This window comes from Macadamia integrifolia, chromosome 6 (genome assembly GCF_013358625.1).
Source record: "Macadamia integrifolia cultivar HAES 741 chromosome 6, SCU_Mint_v3, whole genome shotgun sequence".
In the NCBI taxonomy this organism is placed as follows: Eukaryota; Viridiplantae; Streptophyta; class Magnoliopsida; order Proteales; family Proteaceae; genus Macadamia; species Macadamia integrifolia.
In genome coordinates, this window is record NC_056562.1 from 17,534,577 (window position 1) to 17,559,363 (window position 24,787).

The following is a 24,787-nucleotide window of genomic DNA, read 5'->3' on the forward strand; positions in this document are numbered from 1 at the left end:
GGTTGCCTTCTCTTGCCTATAAGTATAATATGACAGTGGAATGGTTGAAGCTATAGTGGGCCCCATACTAATAGGGTGTGCCAATAGTATGCTTGGAATCTTTGCCATCTATCGTATTATGCATGGTTAGCAATGCCGTAAAGTGAAATGACATGTATGTAATTTCTTTTTTATCAAAAAAAAATCAATAATTACATATGTGGCTAATTACATCAAACCACAACTGTGACTAAAACTCGGCCGATGGAATTACATTGGTCCTTTGTGACATGGACAGACTCACCCTTATCAAGTCTATAGCATATGGTGGGGAGTTTGGAAATTAGACTCAGACAGTAACCATTATTTTTCTTCTCTCTTTTCTCTACTTTCTTTCTTTCTTTCCCCTTTTTTTCTTCGGAAAATTATAAGAACACTAGTAACGATGTTGAAAATTACTCTTTACCAAAAAATGTTGAAAATTACTCTGCCTATCTAATTAAGAAAACAATATTTATATCCATATAATTACTTAACCAATTAAGGATAATAATAAAAAAAATTATTACAAGAAGAGGTTTCCTAGATTGCCCATGTATGGAGACAGCTTTGTACAGCCATGAAATCTGCCAAGAGGCAGGACTACTTAAAAGTACCTGTCTTATGTGACTTCCTCTCTGAATGGACAAGTGGTTCTTAAGGCTGGAGCAGTTACAGTGGAAGCGAATGGGTTCCCTTTTGAAGGTTGGAGCCCTGATAATGCCGACGAGGAGCTCAATTCTTGATGCTCAGCCTTACTTCTATCCTCAGAGAAACTCATGCCTTCTATGCGTACACCCTCTCACACACGTGAACCGTACATTCTCTCTCTCTCTCTCTCTCTACTAAACGCTCTCTACTGGATGATTTCGGTTACACTCTGACATTGAAACTGTTTGTAAATCTTTGGAGCTTAGTGGGTTTCAGTCACATGGGAAGTATGGATGTGAAGGAAGAACTCACGATAATTTTAGGGGGAGGGGGGTTAGGTCTTTCTTCGTGGTGGTTCTTCTTCTTTATCCTCTGCTTCCTCTTCCCCTTCCTCGTGTCTTTTTTCCTTCCTCCTTTTCCTCTTCATAAAAGGCTAACACAAGAAAAATAAGAAAGTCAGTTTCCCTAATTAAAGGTAATAGTTCTTTCAATATTGATGTTTGACTGTATATGCTGACTGAGAGAGCAGATCAAGTTTTCATATGAGAATGAGGCTGATTCGTACAAATGGAACCTACTAAATAATCATCTCTGTGATAGATTCCATCTATGTGGGTCAATCCGTATGAAGATGGTACTCATACGAGAACCTAATCCACATTGTTTGTGTAATCGGAAATGGAATCCCAAGGGCAAGGATGGAAAGTATTATTTTAGGGTTGAATTTTCCAATCTACCCTTAAGATTCCATTTCCTTGGCTGCTACAAAGTTCCAATTGATGTATGTAGAGAAAAAGAGAGAGATTAAACTTCGCCGCTGCATAATTCTTTGGGCCACCTGCCTGAGGTTCACTAGGGTCCAGAAGCTCCTGGTTTGTATGTGGCGCAGGGGTCATGTACGAACCCAGGGGGATTTAGTTGGCCTAAAGTCGGATACCCCCTGTCTTGAAAAAAAGAAAAAAAAAAGAGAGAGAGAGAGAGAGATTGAGAGAGATTATATGATTCCTTCATTAAATGATAGTAAAGAATACCTTCAAAAGGAAATCCAGCTAAGAAGAACTCAGATATAAACAATTGGCTTTGAGAGAGAGAACGAGTAACTGCAATAAGATTGAACATGGAAACAATTAAAGTTCTGACAGGATGACCAAATACACTTGTCATTGCCTGCATATTTTCTGTTGATATTTAGTAAAAAAAACTGCTTATTTCAACTACACAAAATAAAAGAAGACGGATGAAGAGGAAGAGGAAGAGGAAGAGGAAGTGGGACCAGGAAGACGAGGAGGGAGAAAGGAGAAAAAAATTTCAACAAGGAGAAGAGGTAAAGCTTTCAGTAACTTTTCACTAAGATATCATGTTTCTCATATAGTGGTATGCTATCATTCATCTCCTTTTTATATTCTATTGCTTAAGATTGTTTCCATTTAATATCTTGAGGGTTGCAAGGTTTAGCCAAAGCTCCTGTTGAAATATAATTTCCTATGACAGTATGCTTGGGTCTTAGATCATTTTAGGTTAAGGGAAAAGCATGTCTATATCTAACAATGGAAGTTCTCTCAGTCCTCATCAAGATTTACGTTCCAATTGAAATGATAGAAATTTGTGAAGCCTGCTTTTGACTTTTAGTCAAGTAAGAACTTAGAATTTATATTTTTGAGCATTTATTTATGTATAGAAGGTTAAGTAAGAAGCCAAATAGAATAGAAGGTGACACATTGTTACAGGGAGGCTAATCCAATCACGGATAATCTGATCAGTTGCTCATAGTGGGATTCCAGTTTCCTTTCCTTCATTTCCTCACTCTATTCGGGATGAACTTAGAATTGATGTTGAAAGTAGGCCTAGATATCAGTTTGTTTAGCCTTGTTATTGGAGTTATGGATCTATCTTCCTGCCGACGGCCATGCCAAAGGTGGGAGTGTGGGAGTGTGATCCTAGTTTTCTTAAACCCTTCTTTTTCTTGTCGATGTTTCTGATGTCGAGTAAGACTCAACTTGTATATTATTTTTCTTTTCTTCTTGATATAAATGAGTTTTTAGGAGAAAAAAGTCAAATAGAATAGAGAAGCTAATCCAATAGCAAACTACTTGGCTAAATTGGCTGCAAAAAATGGGACATCCTTGGTTATGCTTCCTTTCCGAGAGACAAACTAGAAGGAGTTGCGGGTGGATGCTCAACAGAGACCTCGTTTCCTTTGCTTTTGATGCTTTTGTATTTCTCACTTTTGGGCTGCCTTCTCCTCTACTGATGGCAATGCCGAAGGTAGGGGAAAAGGTGCTGCCATCTGTTGCTGTTTTTGGAGGTCTTGCAAATCTCCTTTCTGTATAGATTCTAGTTCTCAATTTTGTATCTTTAAAACAAAAAAAGCCAAATATAATAGAAAACACTCACACTCCTTAGTAATATCACATTATGCAGTAACAGAGCGAATGTTAATAGGGAGGCCAACTTTTTTAATATGATATTTTGGCTAGAGACCCTTCCTTGTTCATTTACGTATTTCTATTTTCCATACCAAGATGAAGGAAAAAAAGATTAAGATATATCATACTTTTTTTTTTCCTCTCAAGGAAGAAATCGGACCCAAACCACCAACGTTTAACATCTCTGCCTTCTGAAAGAAACACTACTTGTTTTCTTACAAATACTAACAATCTAGAGTTTATATCTAGGACCTAGTTTTTCATGTGCCCATGGTGAATGACAATCCATTTACAGCGGGGTTTGAGATTCATGCAAAGGTATTTAGAGGGTATTTTGGAAAGGTAGTGAAACCCTATAGGGGTTTGTGAACCCTGAGTGACCTAGGGTGGATGAACCGTCTTCCATTGGTCGAGCAAATTTTTTTCCTTAAATCTATGTCATAACCTCCACCCCTTCCAAAAAAAAAAAAAAAAAAAACGCAACTTTTATCTCAACCTTCCCAATTACAAATAAGTACATTAAACATTTTATCTCAACTCTCCCAAATATGAGGGTAAGGGAAAAAAAGTGGAGTTACGTGTACATTACTTATAGTACCGGCTGTTAATTCTCAGATTTCCATTGCTTGTTTTCATTAATACACATGAGGTATATAAGAGCTCTGGCTCAACCCTAGTTGGTGTATGACTAGGACTCACATGTGATAAGGATAAACAATAGAAGTCCTAGTTGTTCTATAACAGAAACATTTAACAATGATGGACTCTCTTTCTCTCTCTCATGCAATAGACTTGGATTAGGAATCTGTATGCTGGATGATGATTGACTTGTATTAGGAGTCCTATTCTCTTCTGCAATAGACTTGGAGTAGGAGTCTTGTGCGTTGGATAAGGATAATGTCTAATACATCCCCTCAAGTTGGAGGTGGAGGAGACCAGACCTTCAACTTGTCCATTAGGAATTTGAAACGGGCTGTGGCGAGCGGTTTGGTTAGAGCATCAGTGAGCAGGTCAACGGTTGAGATGAACTGAACAAGGAGTTGTTTGTTGGCAACTCGTTCACGGACGAAGTGAAAATCAATATCGACGTGCTTTGTACGTGCATGGAAAATGGGGTTTGCAGAGAGATAGGTGGCCCCAATATTGTCACACCATAGGATGGGAGGACCCCGAAGAGGGAAGCCTAGTTCTTAAAAGAGGGATTCCACCCAGATAAGTTCTGCAGAAGCATCAGCAAGTGACTTGTATTCAGCCTCTGTAGAGGAATGGGCAACTGTCTTCTGCTTCCTGAGATAAGATTAGGACCAAGAAAAATGGCAAAGCCCCCTGTGGAATGGCGATCAAGGCTACTCCCTGCCCAATCTGCATCAGAGAACGCCTACAGGGTGACATTGGGAGACCGTTCAAGGAGAAGACCATGGAATATGGTATGCTTCATATAGCATAGTATTCTCTTCACTAGAGCCCAGTGCTCCTCAGTTGGGTCATGCATATGTTGGCAAGCACGATTGACAGAGAAGGCAATGTCAGGGCGTGTAACGGTGGCATACTGTAGGGCACTAATGATGGACCGATATTTTGTGGGATCGATCATGGGAGCACCCCTAAAGTTGAAGGAGGGGTGGTGGCCATAGGGGTGCGAACCGGTTTGCAATCATCCACACCACCCCAATGATGGACCGATATTTTGTGGGATTGATCATGGGAGCACCCCTAAATTTGAAGGAGGGGTGGTGGCCATAGGGGTGCGAACCGGTTTGCAATCATCCATACCAATCCAATGAAGAAGGTCCTGAATATATCTACTCTGGCAAAGCAGGAGACCCTTTGGGTGAGGAAGTACTTCAGTTCCCAAGAAAAAGTGTAGAGGGTCGAGATCTTTGATTGAAAATTCACTGGCCAACTGTTGCAATAGGGCTGTTATCTGTGCAGTGAAGGTCCCTATAACTATAATATCATCAACATACACTAGAATATAGAGAACTGTGGAGCCCTGTTTATGAATGAATAATGAGGGATCAATTTTAGATGCAGTAAAACCCAATTGAACCAAGAATGCTGATAACCTGTGAAACCAGGCTCGTGGGGCCTATTTTAAGCCATACAGAGAGCGACGGAGATGATAGATATGATTGGGCAGTTGCTGATCCTCAAATCCTGGGGGCTGAGACATATATACCTCATCTGTTAAAGGCAATGAAGGAATGCATTGTGAACATCCATTTGGCGAATAGACCACCCTTGGGAAATGGTAATGGCCAGGATGGAGTGAATGATGGTAGGTTTAACAACAGGACTAAAAGTATTAGTGTAGTCAATACCCTGTTGTTGGTGAAACCCTTTGGCAACCAAGCGGGCCTTGTATCTTTCAAGAGAACCATCATCTTTCCTTTCAATGCGATACACCCATTTGCAGCCAACAGGTTCATACTGGGGAGATGTGGAACTAGTGACCAAGTGCCATTTTTAATGAGGGCACTGAATTCTTCAGCCATAGTTGTGCGCCATTCAGAGTGCTTATTTTCCTATGAGAAACAAGTGGGTTTAGTGGGGAGAGGGGTGGTTATGGTGATAGCGTGAGGAGAGGTGGCTGGTTTGGTGTGGGAGCGAAGCTGCATGGGGTGAAGTCTGGTGGGTTGATGTGGAGGTGGTGGTGGTAGGGGGTGGGGTTGGGGTCATGGGGAGTAGGGAGGGGAAGGGATTCGGTAGTGGGAGAGAGTGGGCTATGGTGTGAGGTGATAGTGGAGGTATACAAATCCTAAATGGGGTGGGTACGTGGTGGTAGAGATCGTAATGGAGTGGTAGTAGGGGCGGAAGAGTGTGATGGAGATGGTGAGTGGGGCATGTGAGGTGGTGATGGTGGCGCTGGTAAGGGTCCCAATGGTGGGGCAAGTGATGGAGGTGGTGGAGGCGTCCTTAAGGGGATAGATGCCCATGGAAGTACATGGAAGTAGAGGAGGTGGGGTAGGATTTGGGGATGGGGATGGGGATGGGGATGCTAGTGGAGAGGCGAAGGGACAGACATGTTCATCAAACCTGACATGACATGCAATGTGGTTGCGGTTGGTGGAGAGGTCTAAGCAACGATACCCAACATGTGAAGGACTGTAACCAAGGAAAACACAGGGAGTGGAGCAATAGTTAATTTTGTGGGAATTATGAGGCTTGAGGTAAGGGAAGCACCGACATCCAAAAACCTTGAGGAAGGTATAATCGGGTGCCCTGTGGTTGACAAGTTGGAGTGGGGTGACTTGATGGGAGACTTTAGCAGGCATATGGTTAATATGAAAGACAGGAATTTCAAATGCAAAATGCAAGCAGCATTGGGGAGCGGATGCATGAGCAAGGAAAGTAAGTCCAGTTTTGACAATATGACGATGTCTATGCTCAACAAAACCATGTTGCTCATGGGTGTGAGGGTAGGAAAGGCGATGGGAGATTCCAAGCTTATGAAAATACTGAGGTATGGAGCGGTATTCCCCTCCCAAATCCGTTTGAATGGATTTCTATCTATGAGAAAACAGTCATTCAACTAAAGCTATGAATTTTAAAATGGCATTAAAAACATCAGACTTGGAAACAAGAGGATAAAACCAAATAAAATGAGTATTGTCATCCACAAAAATAACAAAGTAACGATGTCCATCAATAGAGGGAACTGAGGAGGGCCCCCATACATCACTATGCACCAAATCCAAAGGAAAGGGACTACGAAAATTTGTAAGACCTAAAGAGAGTTTGCTTGCTTTGTCTAATTGACAGGCAGTACATAAATTTTTAAGCTTAAAAGATGGACATGACAACTAGTTTTCACAAACCATAAATTTGAGAAGACCTTCATGAGGATGACTAAGACGTTGATGCCAACGTTCTAAAGTGAGGGTTTTAGCAAGGTGAGCAGTTGGAGGAGACACAGAGGGGGAGGAAAGTGAATAAAGGCCCCTTTACTCGGCCCAGACATGAGTATTTTCTTAGTTACCTGATCCTTCACAAAAAATGAGATGGGTGAAATTTAAAAAAGACATTATTGTCACGAGTAAAACGTTGAACAGATAAATGAGTTGGTTATGTTAGGAATATGAAGAATGTGACATAAATTGAAAGAACGAGAATGGGAAAGAGAGGGTAGGAAGGAGATACCAATGTGAGAGATGGAGAGACCCTTACCATTGCCAACATGTAGTTGATCAATGACATTGTAACCATCATAGGAGGAGAGGGAATGAATGTCTGGGGTAACATGATGGGTAGCTCCAGTGTCTGGATACTAGGTCAATGATGAGGATGGTTGGTAAAGGGAAGGGTTGTTGGGTGTGGGAAGTGGAGGTGGGTTTCCATAATGTGTGTAGTGGGCAGTAGGGGTGGGCGGTGGGTAGCCTTAGTGGAGACAGGGAGGGTAGCCATTAGGGGTGGGAGTTCGGTAAAAACAAGTGTTAGCGTTGTGATTCGTACGGTTGCAAATAGAGCACCAAAGTTCACTGTGACTAGATTGGCCTCCATGACCACCCCGGCCACCACGAAGACCACGGCCATTGCGACCACCATGTCCACCGGTGCCTGATTGAGTTGTGGCAAGGGTGGAAGAAGGGTCATGCTGAACATTATTAGCAGATGGTGGATCAGTAGAGTTACCATTATCAATGAGTGTAGTGGCGCTGAGAGGCTTTGAGCATGCACTCATGGCTGAGAAGAACACCAAGTAAATCTGAATATGTCAATGGTTCAGATCGTCCCAAGCGAGTAGGGACAATTTCCCGTAGGTCCTTACGTAGTGCACGAAGGATGTGAAGACAAAGGTCATTAGACTTTAAGTGAGAGCCAGCAGTAGAGAGTTCATCAGAGATAGTTTTGGCACGTTGCATGAAGACTGTCACTGTTTCATCAGGTTGTTGAGAAAGGTCCTGAAGGTTGAGATTGAGAGACATAATATGTAAGTGAGAGGCAGAACCATAGGTAGAGGAAAGGGAGTCCTAAATATCCTGGCTTGTGGCCTTGTCCACGATAAGAGGGAGTGCTTCATCTGATAGGGAGGCGATGAAAAGGCCCATGATAAGGGCATCCTGGTCGTCCCAGTCAGAGGCAGCAATAGGATCAGCAGGGCGTGGGACTGCACCGGTGATGTAGCCATAGACCTTCTGTCCCTTGAGAAAAGGGATGAGCTATGCTTTCCAGAATAGAAAGTTGGTGGAGGAGAGCTTCAATGAGATAAAATGGATTGATGAAGAGAGAGCAGGGGAAGAAGACATCTTAGTTGAGTGAGGCGTCGCTCCTGCCTGTGGGGGAGGTGTGGCACCAATTTGGGGAATCGACTCAAGAGAAGAGTCGGTTGACATGATGATTGTAGAGAGTGACTAGGGAGGAGGAGAGAGTGTGGGAGCTGGTGAATCCCTAGATCGATTAGACTAAGAACGCGTGGGCCTTTAGAGAGCAGCTGATACCATGTTAATTCTCAAGTTTTCATTGCTTGTTTTCATGAATATACATGAGGTATATAAGAGCTCTCACTCAACCCTAGTTGGTGTATGACTAGGACTCACATGCAATAAGGATAAACAATAGAAGTCCTAGTTGTTCCATTATAGAAACATGTGACAACGATGGACTCCCTTTCTCTCTCATGCAATAGACTTGGATTAGGAGTCTGTACACTGGATGATGATTGACTTGTATTAGGAGTCCTATTCTCTTATGCAATAGCCTTGGAGTAGGAGTCTTGTGTGCTGGATAAGGATAACGTCTAATACCAGCTAACGATAATGATAAACCCAATATTCAGTAAACTAAGCTAGATGAATGGAATAAGGAAACATCTGATATGAAAATTACCCAATACTAACACTATGAGATAATGTACCAATTACTTCATACATAGCCACAATAATATTTTATTTTTTTTTCTTAAAGGTCCTTTTGTATTAAAAAGAAGAATAAAAAATATAGAATTAATGTCTTCGCATACTTGAACTAACACAATAAACAAAACTTGCTAGAAGCCCCCATCTTCGGCATTGCTATCAATAGGGGAAAAATTACCAGACTAAGGACAAAAAATCACCTTGAAAACCAAAATCTAGCCTTGGACTAGGCATCAACCTAAAACTTTTCTTTAATATTCCGTGGAAAGTCCACCATGGCAGAGGGAACCCCTAGATTGGCGACCTCCTTAGTAGGAAATCCGTATTAAGAAATTTAAAAAACGATGTACCTAATGAAAAACTTAAGAAAAAACCTGAGAATTACCAGGAAAAACAAAAATAATAAATCTCATTTGTGTAGGCCCGAACCTTCGGCATTGCCATCAGCAAGAACAAAAACTAGAGACCACAAGGAAAATTAAAAAGAAAGATGATTAACCACTAGGATTAATATAATCGAAATCTGGCTCTTCCCTTAATGTCAACTTAAAGATCCTCTTGCTTCGTTGTTTGCTATGAGACAGAATCCACTGAGTCTTTGTACTTCGCCATAGACTCTGCAAGAAAGTTTGCAATCGGGTTTGCTTCACAAAAGTAGTGGGTGATTTTCCACTCAATACCCTAGAAGAAATCATGAAAAGCAGACCAGTGATGCCACATATACTAAGGAGCTAACACCCCTTCGTTGCTTTAATCACCACTGCTACCGACTCACATTCGATCCAGTGAGATGCATTTCTTTAGCTTGTTGTAGATCCAAAAGCAAAGCCCAAAACTCTGCAACATAATTTGTTGTGGCACCATATATATTCCAAAACACCACCCGCTCTCACCTTACCAGGATTTCCCATAAAGCAGCCATTAACAACGAGTTTTACCCATGATTCAGGACGACGGCACCAAAAGACTTCATGCATCATATTAAGATGACAAGCACATAGATCGCTAGAATTCTGGAGCACATTAGATCAGCCACCGAAACAACCCATTCATCGTAGTTCACCTAATATAGACAGTAAAATTTGTTGAGAATTTCTTGACACCCATTAAATCTTTGAGAGTTTCTTTCAAGCCAAATAAAGAATGGAATAAGAATGAAACATGAGAGCCATGCCCCACTGAGACCAAGAACTCTAGATTTTTGAGACCACCACCTACTATAATTCACCATAGAAGTGGAAAGCATATTCCAAGCCATCCGAAAGATTGAAGAAAAAGAAGACCATAGGAATCTAGTGAATTCACATTCAATAAATGATTCATTGATTCCTTCTCATGCATATAGAGTTGTCATCACATGCATGTAGAGGGTAAATATATTCCCTTGGCTTGGATCTTGTCATCACATGCAAGCTTCCCATGGAGCAAACGCTAGCCAAACACTAATTGACAGGGTTGAAGGTAAGATTTCCAATTAAGTTTGAACAGTCCCACCTTTAGAGTCGAATTTCTCAAGCCATCCCACAAGGATTTTATTGAAAAATTCCCAAAGAAGAAAGCACCGAACTTAACCTATCATTAGTATGCTTCAATGGGATTGGGAGCTTCCCAGTTATATCAAAGATTTCCTTCATGAAATTCGAAGACACACAAGGAAAAACTCATTGGCCATCTCTGATAAAGGCTGCAATCCTTCTGCCATGGCCCTGAAAATGAGAGGAGTCAAGGGTGGATAGTCTAACCACAGAAGAGGAGTAGCCACCTGTCATGCCATAATATGATGCTGTACCCATCGCCCACCGCTCACTGCTCATTAGAGGATACAAATTCCCACATATTTTGATACCCGTCCTCACTAAGGATTTTATATATCCTCCCTTCATAGACCCTTCAGAGACAAATATTGCCCAGAAAAGTTTTTCCATCATTGTGTCTTCATGTTTTATTTTTCAAACAAACTTAATGAGACAAGCTTTATTTACATCCCGAAGACGGAGAATCCAAGCACTCCTTTATGTTTTGGTTTACATAAAGCCTCCAATTTTCCAGAAATTTTCTTGGCGAAGTCAATATTACCTGTCCAAATAAAATTTCACATCTAGCACTCCACCATCTTTATAACAGATCCAGGCATCCTTGTGTCTTCATGTTTTATTTTTCTAACAAACCTAATGAGACAAGCTTTATTTACATCCCGAAGACAGAATCCAAGCCCTCCTTTATGTTTTGGTTTACATAAATTTTCTTGGCGAAGTCAATATTACCTGTCCAAATAAAATTTCACATCCAGCGCTCCACCATCTTTATAACAAATCCAGGCAAACAATAATTGCAAAGTTGTGAATTGGCTTCCCTACAATCACAAACCGAACAAGCTCAACCCTCTCAACCATGGATTAAAGCTTAGCATTCCACCTATGAAGACGATATTTGATTTTATCCATTAGAAGAAGCATATTATCAAGTTAATCTTCTGAACTGGGAACTCTTGGTATTGCAATAGAAAAGAGTTCAAGTTTCTTATATACTTTGCTGAAGCACAGATAAAAATATCATCAGCAAAAAGGAGGTGACTGGGATCATGAGCCCCTCTTGGACCTGGATCAAGCAAAATCTTCAGACCCCTACACAAAACTTCTTTTGCTAGGATAAAGAGAATAGGAGAAATAGGGTCACATTGGCAAAGGACTCTTTCCACCTCAAAGAACCCAATTGGCCCGCCATTTAGAAGAATCGAAATTCTTATAGACAATAAAATTTGGTGCAGCCAATGAACCCACTTGTTAGAGAAACCAATTTTTTCTTCGAGATAGAGTGTCAAAAGTGTTTCGTCCAGCTCCATGCCCATGCCTCCACCACACACTAAAGCATACATAACATTCAGCAATTCAGATGCCAGGACAATATTACAAGGTATGATCTTACCCCTTTGGAAGGCACCCTATTCTTCAGACACCAATCTAGGGAGGAGATCGATTAACTCACCAGCCATGAATTTGAATAGAGCTTTGTAAAAGAAGTTTGCCATGTAGATAGGGAGAAACTTGGTCAGAGATTGAGCCCCTCTACCATGGGATTAGAGTTAATAAGCTATTGTTAACACCTTTTAGGATTTTACCATAGTTAAAAAAAATTACATAACGACTCTGCAAAAGCTTTTTTTTCGCTAGAAGGTTCAAAATATATTAATGAAAAAATATGATACAAAGGAAAATGAAACCAACAAGGAGAAAGGCAAGGATCCTTACACGATAGACCCACCTTCGGCATCGCCATCAGCAGGAAAATCGTATGAAGAACCCAAACCTAGAAAAGAATAAAATACAAGTTACATGAATCTATATCTAGGATGATTGTTTGTGTCCATCATGAGCTCCATGGACATCAAAGGGGGCCACAAAGTCACTGGAGCAGAAACATCATCCTTTGCTGCCGTCTTCGTGAGAAAGTCAGCAACGGAGTTAACTTCCCGATGGCAGTGAGTAGTCTTCCATTCAATGGAGTCCAAGTAAGGCATAAGATTTCTCCATCTTTAAGACACAGACCATGGAACAAAACCTCTAGAAAGAAGGAGGACCACTGCCACAGAATCACATTAAATCCAAAGGTTCTGCACTTTGATCGATCTAGCATATTCCAAACCCAGAATCACCGCCTGAATTTCAGCTTCAAAGTTTGAAGTCACACCAATGGATTCTCTGAAGTTTAAAATTACGTGGGCTTTTTCATTTCTAGAAACACCCCCTGTGCCTGCCTTCCCTGGGTTACCTAGGGAACAGCCGTCTGTGTTTAATTTTATCCATCCTGAAAATGTAGGACACCCAAAACTTTCTTTAGGCTCTCTTCTCCTACTTGGGGAGATGGGAATCCCAAGGTTTCGAGCACACATAAGGTCTAAAATAGTGGCCAAAAATTCGACTTGCACCGAAGAGATAGAGAGAAATTCACCCTTAATCATTTGGAAGCAACGGTTGAAAGGCATAGGAGACCCACCATGATGCCTAGAATTTCTCTCAGTCCATAAATGATAAGGGACGAGAATGGCTCCATAGTTCCATAGCTTCTTGAAAGAGATAAATTGGGCTTTCTCTTTCCACCATTTTAGCTTCTTGAAAGAGATAAAGTGGGCTTTCTCTTTCCACCATTTTAGCATGTCATCCATATTGGAGAAACTAGGCCAGACTGTGTTAAATAAGGAACAAAATAGGTTCCAGACCTGCGAAGAAAAGGTGCATGATCCAAATAGGTGCATAAAGGTTTCTTCCGCTGATCCATAGAGCTTGCCTCTTGAAGGTATATGATTACCTCGTTTTTTTACTGTGTCATCCGTTGGAAGGCGTTTATCATAGAGGCTCCTTCTAAAGATAGCTTGCCAAGGCAGAATAGGGGATTTCCATACTATAGAGAACCAAGGAACAGAAGGATTTTTAGACCTTATGGAGTTCCAGGCAAAAGAAGTAGAAAAAATACCCAAGGGGTGGGGGTTCCAGTGGCATGTGTCCTCAAGATTAGAGATTGAAATCTGGGCAACCCTTGTGAATGCTTCTTTTAAGAATAACGAACTAGAAGGCGGGATGACCCATCGATTGTCCTCAATAAAGTCGGCAACTTTAGAGTGAGCACCCTTGAAACAATTGGATTCAACCCTGAACCCTCAAAAAGAGAAGTCCCATCCAGCCATCTGTCATGCCAAAAATTTATCTTTTGCCCGTTGCCAATAGTCCATCGCTTAAGGCCTGAAATGATAGATCATACTTTCTTTAAACTAGGAAAAATGGAGGAGGAGAGGTAGTTGGACTTGAGAGAGCCATCTGAATTCATGAACCTTGCTCCAAAAAAAGAGCTCAAGCTTGTATCATCATGCTTGATTTTCCAGGCAAGTTTACACAAACAAGCGGAGTTTACATCAGACAACTTTCTTATCCCGAGACCTCCTTCCTGCTTTGGTTTACAAGCATTATCCCACTTGACCACAATGTTTGTTTGCTTATCAACATCGCCAGACCATATAATGTTCCGCATCCACCACTCTAATGCTTGAATGGTAGATTGAGGCCACCAATAAACAGAAAAATTGTGAATAGGATTTCCAAAAATTATAGATCTTACCAATTCAACTTTGCCCGCCAAGGATAGCAGATTTTCCTTTCAACTAGCAAGCTTGGCCTTTATTTTATCCGTCATTGGGAGAAGATGCTTGCTTGAGACCCTTCCTTTGAATATTTCGACTCCCAAGTATTTTTTTGGAAGTTTGAAAATGGGGATGCCCAATGTCTCCGAAATAAAGTGCTTTCTATAGGGAGCTACCTTCCCAAAGAAAAGTTTGCTCTTCTCTAGATTAATTTGTCGCCCTGAGAACTCTTGATATCTAAGAAGAAAGCTTTAAAGGTTCCTAACATAGGATGCAGAAGCATTCATGAACACAAATATGTCATCCGTAAATAATAAGTGAGATGGAATGGCTGTGCCTCGAGACCCTGGAAGAGGCTTTAGCTGACCCTACTCAGATAATAATTTCAGACCTCTACAAAGTTTTTCCTTAGCCAAAATAAAAAGAATGGGAGAAATTGGGTCTTCTTGGCCCAAACCATAAGCAGCCCCAAAAAAACCCACTGGACTGCCATTCACTAAAATTGAAATTCTAGAGGATGCGAGAATTTCATGAATCTATGAAATCCAAGTTTGAGAGAAGCCAAATTTCTTCAGAGTGGCAAAGAGGAAGTCCCAAGAAAGAGTGTCAAAGGCCTTCTGAACATCTAATTTAATACCTATACCCCCTCCCCTCACAGAGCAATGCATTAGATTAGCGAGTTCCGAGGCAAGACTAATGTTTGAAGATATTATTTTGCCTCTCTGGAAGGCACCTTGCTCCTCAGAGATAAGGCAGAGAAGGAAAACAAAGAGTCTATAAGATAAAATTTTGGTAATGACTTTAGAGAAAAAATTGGACATACAAATTGGGCAAAAATTCTTGAGAGAAGAAGCCCCAACAATTTTAGGAATGAGAGTGACAAAACAATTGTTGATACCCGAAGGAAATTTCCCCACCCTGAAGAAATAAATAATGGCTCGACAAAAATCATGCTCAATAATATCCCAAACTCATCTGAAAAAAATACCTGAGAACCCGTCAGGGCTGGGAGAACTATCGGGATCCAAATCCCAAACAATGACTTTGATTTCCTCCTTAGAAGGGATGGCGTCGAGGACTGCCTGATCACTCTCCTCTAATTCCTTCAGAATGCAGTCGAGGAGGTCCCAGTGGGGGTTAACCAGGGCTGCTCCATGTAAGGATTCATAAAAATCTGAGATGTAAGATCCCAATTCCTACTGACCAGAAACCCAAGATCCATCTTCTTTTTTCAGAGAGCGAATCAAATTGCGAGACCTTCTCATTTTCACAGATAAATGAAAATACTTCGAGTTCCGATCTCCATCCTTCAACGACCTTTGCTTGGCTTTGTCAGACCAAAGCTAGGCCTGCATTTGAGAAGCTTTAAGGAAAGCGGTTTTAGCATCCGCCTCTTTAGTAAATAGCTCATCAGGCATACCCACAATTTCTATTTCATCTTGAATAGCTTTTAGAGCTTTTGAAGATTTCTCAACCTCAGTATCAAGGTTTGGAAAAGTTTGCTTCACCCAAGTCTTCAAAAATAATTTAACTTGTTTTAGCTTTTGGCAGAGAGAAATGATGGGATTTCCATAAGATCTAGATCTCCATGCTTCTTTAATAATAGGAATAAAATTTGAATCCTCCATCCAGAAGCTATGGAATCTGAATGGAATGTTAGATGGCTTGGGGACAGCATCAGAAATCACCAAAAGAGGGGCAAGATCTGACACTGTACTTTGAAGCACTTTTTGGGAAATGTTCTTTAAGAAATCAAGCCACTGCCCGTTACAAAAGCTTCAGTCAAGCACAGCAATCACGTGACCCCTTCTGCGATTATTAGACTAGGTAAATTTCTTTCCTTGAGAAGGAATAGAGAGAAGCAAGCAAGAATCTACCATTGCTTGGAAATGTGCCACCGAAGCAAGATTGAACCGACCAGGACCCCTCTTCTCATGAGAAAATAAGGTAGCATTAAAATCCCCCAAAATAGACCATGGGATTGTGGTCAACCCGACCAGCCCTAAGTTAATCCATAGGTTTTTTCTCAAGACTTTGAAGCTACTGGCATGAACAAAGGAGAGACCACCTTATCACCAAACCAGTCCACTACTACTGATATCTGTTGGTCTGACATGGAGATCACAGAGGGCTGAGAAATGCCTTGCTTCCATAGAACCCAGAGGTTAGGAACTTTGTCCGGCTGATGGTTGTGAATGAAGTCAGCAGAGAAGCCCAGCTTATTAACCAAGAGAGAGGGGAACTTACAAGGATGAACCACAGGTTCAGCAACACATACAATATCGGGAAAGTGATCCCGCAACATCGTCTTCAAGGCCCTTAAACCAATGACCTTCTGCACACCTCTTATGTTCCAATAGAAGACTTTTATGAGGAATGAGATTAAAGTCAATTTTTGTCAGACTTGGATGTTTGACCCTTTGGTCATTTATTCTTATTTTTTCCTTTAGGAGTGCCATTTTCCCTTTTCTCTCTAGTTGCAATTGCTTTATCAACTGCTGTAACTTCCTAAAAATTCAGGGCTACTCGACCATTGATCAGTATTGTGTTTGGAAGGCGTGAAACCACTGCATCGTGGGAGTAGCCAACCGAACCTTCTCGAGTTTGGGGTCTTCCACCACCACCCCTTCCTTTGCCAGTGTCTTTCCTTAGTTGGTCAGGCCTCATAAGAGTCGTTGAATCAACATGGGCAATCTGGTCATGTTCTTCAGACTCAGACGAGTCACTGCTCTCTGGGTCAGATTCAGAACTAAACCAATTATCAGAACTAGAACCCGCCACCTCACCATCCTCCATAATAGGAAGGTGGATATTTTGGGATTGATCCTCATCTTGGGCATTGGTAGTTTCTGAAATTACGGCATTCAAATTTGAATTTGAATAAGGCGGTAATGAGTCCAAGACAATGTTTATATTGCCTTCTATAATTAGAGATCCCTGATTGGAAAGTAAAGCACTTTGTAAGGAAGGTGAATTTGAGGTGGCATTGATTGCTGCGTTTAGGACATCTTCACCCACTCGGTTATCCTGAGAGTTGACTTGGCCCGGGTCTACTCCATCTTCAATATAGACTGCCCCATGTATGCCAGAGTTGTCCTGGGCCGCCTGCTTAGCGTCATCGTGCTTCTTTGATCTACAATTGCTAATGCTATGCCCAAATTTTTTGCAGTAACCACAATGAACCAATCTATCCTTGTACTACACTTTCTGCCTAAAATTGAAGATGGTGGTAGTGCCAAGCTCCATCCTCTCTACTTGAACTTCTTCGATACGCGGAGCTGATTCAAAAACATCCATCTCCACTAGGACCCTTACAAAATAACCCATCAAGCCTTGCTTGGTGTGGCAATCTAAGGCCCCAGAACATCCAGTCGCTTCCGCGTTTGAGAGCAGGATGTTCTCGTGCCAATATTCCAATGGGTGGTCTGGGAAGCAAACCCAAAAAAGCTTGGTGCAGACTTGCTTCTCATGGATGTTGAAATCTGGCTTCCAATGTTGGAAACGTATTAACTGGTCTCCTATCTTCATTGGACTCCTCCTCCACACTGTGGCCTTGTCTCCTTCATAATGAAATTGAAAGATTACATATCCTTTACCTAGAGGATGCATCACAACTCCCTGATTGAGGTTCCATTTCTCTGTAGCCTCTTTTCTCAGAGCATCCAAAGAGATTAAATGGAAGTTAACCCGTCCAATCAGAGCAAAAAGGAAGTTCTGCCTTTTGGATTCATAGTCTCTCTGAGGGATCATAATTCTCCTGATATTCCCAGCTTGTATTGGATCTGGGAGGGAATCAATTGGCCATGAGCATTCCTTACTCTGCAGCACCTCCATCATTCTCCTTCTCTCTACCGTCCTGCACAACCCTCACACTAGCCTCCATCTCCAAATTCCCAAGACTAATGATTGACTCTGCAAAAGCTATTGCCACAATATCGTAGATGAATCTAAAAAATGCACCAACGTAGTCATTAGGGCCAAAAGAGCTGTCCTAGTTAAGGTAGCCTACTATGTTTCGCCATTGATGGAATAGACTTGAGCATCTCACGATCAGCCTCATTGACTTCCTATAGAATACATTGAAACAGGTCCAAATGATATGTCAAAGGGATTGATTTATGGAAGTCCTCATAAAAAGTTGTAACATAAGATGCTAATTATTGACGACTTGACCCCAAAACCCCGTCGTCCCTCCTTAGGGCACTAATAATATTTTCATTTTCCCTTCTGACCTTGACTAACAAATGGAAGACTTTGGAGTTGCAATCTCCACTTTTCATCCACTTCAATCTTTGTTTTCTCCTCTCGCAACTTCTCGTGATTCTATGCTACCTTAAGAAACCTGGTCTTAGCATCCGCCTCCCTAGATAATAGATAATCATTCATGCCCTAGAGCTCAATTGCATCCTAGAAATTATCAGGATCAGTCTAAGCCACTCTTAATTCCTTTTCAAAATTGGGGGACTTAGCCCAAGACTTCAGAATTGGATTTATGTTTTTGAGATTCGGAGAAAGACAAAGGATAGGACAGCCCCTATCTTCACCTTCCCATGCAGTTTTAACAATTTGAAAAAATTCCTTATGCTCCATCTAGAATTTATGGAGCCTAAAGGGAACACTATGAGGCTTGGAAACTTCTTATGAATGGATAAGAAAAGGTGCATGGTTTGAAATTGATCATTCAAGAACTATTTGTGCACAATCCTGAAAGAAATTTAGCCAATCATCATTATAAAAGCTATGGACAAAGGTTGCAGCCACATTATCTCTTTGTCTGTTGGTGGTCTGGGTAAATTTTCCCTTAAGAAGGAGTAGATATCAAATCATATCTATACACCATCACTGAAATTCGACAGCTGATCCCAGATTGAAATGGCTTAACCCTCTCTTTTCATGAGATTGCACAGTTGCATTGAAGTCTCCAATCACAACTCAAGGAAGACTGAGACTAGCTATGCTTGCCAAACTAGCCCAAAGCTCTCTTCTTTGCGTTCTATAGTAGCTGACATCCATCGTGATCGATACATGCTAGTAAGACATTTGTAAGATAGCGGGGTAAGGATTTCCATATAACCCAAATATTTAGGTGCTTATCACATCGATTATTGTGAATAAGATATGCAACATATTCCAACTTGTTGAAAAATAGAATTGAAAACTTTGCAGCAAAAACCATAGGACATCTTGCGAAAATTTCCTAATAAATAAACGTAAGGCCCATAGGAGTAGCAAAATTCCTACCACCTCGAATATTTGCAGAATTGGATTTTGAGAAGATCCATGAGTGTCAAACCTACCTACCTAACTGCCTATTTTGTCCTTTCGCAAACCACCCCTGGGAGGGTCAATTCATCAATCACCCCCACCTTAGGAAGAATCACTAAGGTGTTTGAGTTTGATTAGGAATTGTTTAGGTTTTATTTTCTTATAATTGTATAATGGGAAAAATGGTAGAGAATTGCTTATGGAATTGAGTTTGGAGTCTTTCTTTTTATTGAAGAACTTCACCTATTTCAAGCTTCGAAGTGCTTGAAGACAAGTCTAGAAGAGTATTTTATTGTGTCAACTTGGCACATCCCCACATTCTATCATTCCTTGACAAATATGAAAGTTGGTCTCACATTTATGAGTTGCAATATTTGGTACCAGAGCAAGCTAGAGATCTACCATAGCAACCAGGCATAGAGAAGTTTGACCCTGACGTGGAGGTTCAACAGCTTTGACAACAACTTGCCAAATTGACTCTAGAATATGAGGCGATGAATAATACTTCAAGACATAGCCTGACAGAGGATGCTTTAGAGGCATATTCTCCATCATCATTTAAGACAATTGAGTTGACAAAAGATAAGTTGTAGATGATGATTCACCCTATAGGTTGATTTGAGTGAACCTCTGATATTTGAAAAACACCCAGAGGAGAAAATTGTCGAACACAATGCTCTTGAAAGTTTCAAACCATATCTCACATCAAAAGCCAAAAAATACCTAGTAGCTACATGGTGTGCTAGTAGCATTCAACCCAAGTGATTGTCTTACATGTGCTAAGACAGTCTGATTGACAATCCCTACTTTTAGGGATTTGGCTATCAACTTCTTCTAAGGTCGATTTGATAATGGGCCCAACAATCTCAACCCACCATAATGTTGGTTATGGTTTCCTGGTCGTAAAATCTAGAATCTCTGTACCATCAGAGATCCATCCATGTCCTTACAATTTACTCCATTGGTTCTTATCATACTTGGAAGTATATCGGTATAGAAGAGTTGCATTAAAGAAATGTTTCCTAAAGAATAAAATTGAGAACAAGAACTTACGGAAGAAGATCAAATCGATGACTGATGATGAGTCCATCACAACGTCATCATAGATGGCAATATGCAATATAGGGAAGTTTCAATGCATGTTTTCTTTCCCATTTCCTTTTCTGTTTCTGTGTTTATAGATTTCCAGATGAAGAGTATTCAAGGCAAACATTATCTTGGAAACAACCTTACAAAAAAAATACGAAATCGGTCCAGAGAAGAGGCACCCTCCACCTTTGGAATCAAGGATATGAAGCAGTTATTTATCCCTTTTGGCAACCTACCATCCACAAAAAAGGATCGAACCGCTTGACAAAAATCATCCTCCACAACCTCCCAACATCTTCCAAAAAACTTCCTTGGGAATTCATCCGGCCTTGGAGAACTGTTAGGATCTAAATCCCAAAATAGCAGTTTTGATTTCAGCCCTACATGAAATTAATTCCAAATAATTTACATCCTCTTCCACAAGCACCCTGGGGATACACTCCAACAGATCCCGATGATCAGATGTCTCAGAGACTTCATGGAATTTTTGTAAAAAACTAAAGATGTATGCAGCTATACCCTGTTGATCAGAGACCCATGAACCATCCTCTTTTTTTTAAGGTTGTTTTCTGGTTACGAGCTTTTCTCATCTTTACAAAGAGATAAAAAAATTCCGTATTACCATCACCTTCCTTCATCCATCTCAGCTTGGCTTTTTCAGCCCAGAGCTACTCTTGCATACGAGTCGTTGTGACTAAGGCTATTTTTTCATCAGCCTCCATATTGAAAATATCATCAGAAATCCCTAACACCTCAATCATGTCTTGAAAATTTTTTAATGCCAACACGGCCTTGTCCACCTCTTCATTTAAATTAGGAAAATATTCCCTCCTTGACCTGTTTCAGCTTCTGAGCAAGTCTAAAAATTGGATGGCCCCCCATATTAACCTTCCAAACTTCCTCCACCACATCTAGAAATTTTTCATGCTCCATCCCAAAACAATGGAACCGAAATGGGTAATTCTTCGATTTATGTATGCACTGAAACAAAATCAAAAGGGGAGAATGATTTGATCCAGAGCTAACAAGCACCCGCCAACCGATGTTCTTAAAAACATCTAGCCATTTTTCATTACAAAAACTACGGTCTAAAATCGCATCCACATGCCCCCTCTGCTGGTTATTTGACCAGGTAAACTTCTTCCCCTGCGAAGGAGCAGAGCTTAAATTAAAAGCCGCTGGGCCTCTCTTTTCATGGGACATTAGAATGGCATTGAAGTCCCCTATAACAGCCCAAGGCACCACCGAATCAACTTGCGACTCTAAGTCCAGCCACAGCTGACGCCGCATTACTTTAAAGGAATTAACATGAATTAGAGACATGCCAACCTTTACATGCGCCCAATCTAACATCATAGAAATATGTTGATCTGACATACCAACAATCATTGGACGACTAATTCCAAATTTCCAGAATATCCACAGGTTCGGCACTTTATCTAGCCTATCGTTATGAATAAAATCAACATCGTACCCCAATTTACTAAAAAATAAAGCAGGGAACCTACTTACATGAACCATGGGTTCAGCCAAACAGAGAATCTCCACAGCAGACTCCTTCGTCATTCTTCATAAGGCACTTCTTGCCACAGCCTTTTTTACACCCGAATGTTCCAATAAAGAACACGCATGGTGAACTAATTTGAGATTTTATTTTTTTTAGACTTTTTTCTCTCTAAACCCATAATCAGCTCCACAGAATCAGCCTCACTAATTGCCCGATTTTGAGAACACCCTCCAATGTAATCTCCCCACTTTCCTAATTCGTTTGGACTCCCAATAGGAGAATTCAAAAAAATTTGAATTCCTCCCTCATTAAGTGACTCATTATTTGGAAAGTTACTTAAATGAGAAATATTCTGATTGGGAAAATTTAAATTTGGCAAGGTGTTAGGCACACTTGGCACCTCCCTCACTGAGTCAACCCCTTGTGAGTTAACTCCATCTTCCATATACACCGCCCCTGGCACACCTATGTTCTTCTCCATTGCACTTTGTTTTGCATCATCAGCTTTCTTCTATCTACAAGCAGCAATCAAGTGACCGATGCGCTTATAGTAACCACATCACCCCACATTATCTTCATAGATGACCTTTTGACAAAAACCGAATACTGGGAGGTTCTTAGCTCCAATCGTTCAATCTGAACTTCTTCTACCCTCACCGTCAATTTTGAAATATCGATCTCCACCAAAATCCTAGCGAAGTATCCCAAGATACCTTGTTGTGTGAACGTGTCTAAAGCGACAAGGTGCCCCACTGCCTTCGCAATAGACAATAGAACATTTTCATACCAATACTCCAACGGGAGATTAGGCAGGTGAATCCAGAACAATTTTGTGAGAGTTTTCTTTTCATGGATGTTGAAATCTGGTTTCCAGTGTTGGAACCGAATCAAGTGTTCCCCTACAAGTAAAGGGCTTCGCCTCCAGACCGCCACTTTGTCTCCCTCACATTGGAATTGAAAAATCACATACCCCTTTCCCAAAGGATGTATGACAACTCCTTGACTCAAATTCTAATTCTCACGAGGCTCCTCACACAGAGCATCAAGAGAAATAAGGTGAAAGTTTACTCTACCGCTCAGCGCAAAATGAAAGTTTTTCCTCTTTGCTTCATAGTCCTGCTATGGAATGAATATCCACCTAATATGTCCTGGATCGGTTCTGGCAATGAATCAATTGCAGGCCATGATGGAACCCCCAACGCCCTTGCATATGAATGCTAAGGTGCCACTGCCGCCGGCTCCCTAACAGGGACTGGATTCATCGGACCAGGATCCAAATTCTCTCTTCCACCACCATCTTCTTCCTCCTCGTCACCAACTCCCCTAACTCCCAAATAGCCAAACACTCTCTCTCCTCCACTCATTTTTTCCCTATCCGGCATTTAGTTGCGATTTGATAATGGGCTCAGCAATCTCAACTCACCATAATGTCGGTTATGGTTTCCTGGTCGTAACATCTAGAATCTCTATACCATCAGAGATTCATCCATTCCCTTACAATTTACTCCATTGGTTCTTATCATACTTGGAAGTGTATCAGTATAGAAGAGTTGCCTTAAAGAAATGTTTCCTAAGGAAGGAAATTGAGATCAAGAACTTATGGAAGAAGATCAAATCAATGATTGATGATGAGTCCATCACAACGTTATCATGGATGGCAATATGGAATAGAGGGAAGTTTCAATGCATGTTTTCTTTCGTATTTCCTTTTCTGTTTCTGTGTTTACAGATTTCCAGACGAAGAGTATTCTGCGTTGCAATTGAAGAATGGTGCCCTTGTGCATGGGCTTTTGGATCTCACATCAAAAGCCAAAAAATACTTGGTAGCTACATGGCGCGCTAGTAGCATTCAACCCAGGTGATTGTCTTACATGTGCTAAGACAGTTCGATTGACAATCCCTACTTTTAGGGTTTTGGCTATCAACTTCTTCTAAGGTTGATTTGATAATGGGCTTAGCAATCTCAACTCACCACAATGTCGGTTATGATTTCTTGGTCGTAACATCTAGAATCTCTGTACCATCAGAGATTCATCCATGTCCTTACAATTTACTCCATTGGTTCTTATCATAACTTGGAAGTATATCGGTATAGAAGAGTTGCATTAAAGAAATGTTTCCTAAGGAATAAAATTGAGATCAAGAACTTATGGAAGAAGATCAAATCGATGATTGATGACGAGTCCATCACAACGTCATCATGGATGGCAATATGCAATATAGGGAAGTTTCAATGCATGTTTTCTTTCCCATTTCCTTTTCTGTTTCTGTGTTTACAGATTTCCAGATGAAGAGTAATTTGCATCGCGATCAAAGAATGGTGCCCTTGTGCACGGGCTTTTGGATCTTGCAAGGGAGTTGGGTATAAATTCGTTATGGGCGGAAAGTGACTCTGCAACTGTGATGGTTTTTGTTTCCTTCAAGGTTGTTCCTTCTTGAGTATGCCAAGATTGGTCATCTCTTCAGTTGAACTTGGCAACCATAGAGTGGAACCTATCGTTTTCAAAAGGCAAACTCAATTGCGGATTATCTCTCTAAACCAACTGCAAAAAGTAGTTTGTCTACTTCTTTGCATGTTTTCCCTATTCAATGTTGTAGGAGCTTGCTATCAATGCTATGAGTAGCCGGAGATTTTGTTTTCCTTGATTTTATTTTTTTTTCGTTTGCAGTTTTAGCTCTTGTCAATGGCAATGCCAAAGGTGGCTGACTGAGCTAAATCTATTTTCTTTCTGTTGGTGTATCTGGTAAGATTACCAACTTGTAAATATATTTTTTTATCTTTCATATTTTAATACAAATAATATTTTAACGAAAAAAAGAAAGAAGAATGGTGAAGATGGGATGA

The 24,787-nt window shown here is 40.9% G+C and overlaps 1 long non-coding RNA gene across 1 annotated transcript; it reads left to right on the plus strand.

Moving 5' to 3' along the window:
• The first annotated feature begins 1,761 nt into the window (after nt 1-1,761).
• On the plus strand, nt 1,762-24,583 carry LOC122081203. Its single transcript, XR_006141033.1, has 2 exons — nt 1,762-1,993; nt 24,222-24,583. It is a non-coding gene; the product is annotated as an uncharacterized LOC122081203 (long non-coding RNA).
• Nucleotides 24,584-24,787: the final 204 nt, after the last annotated feature.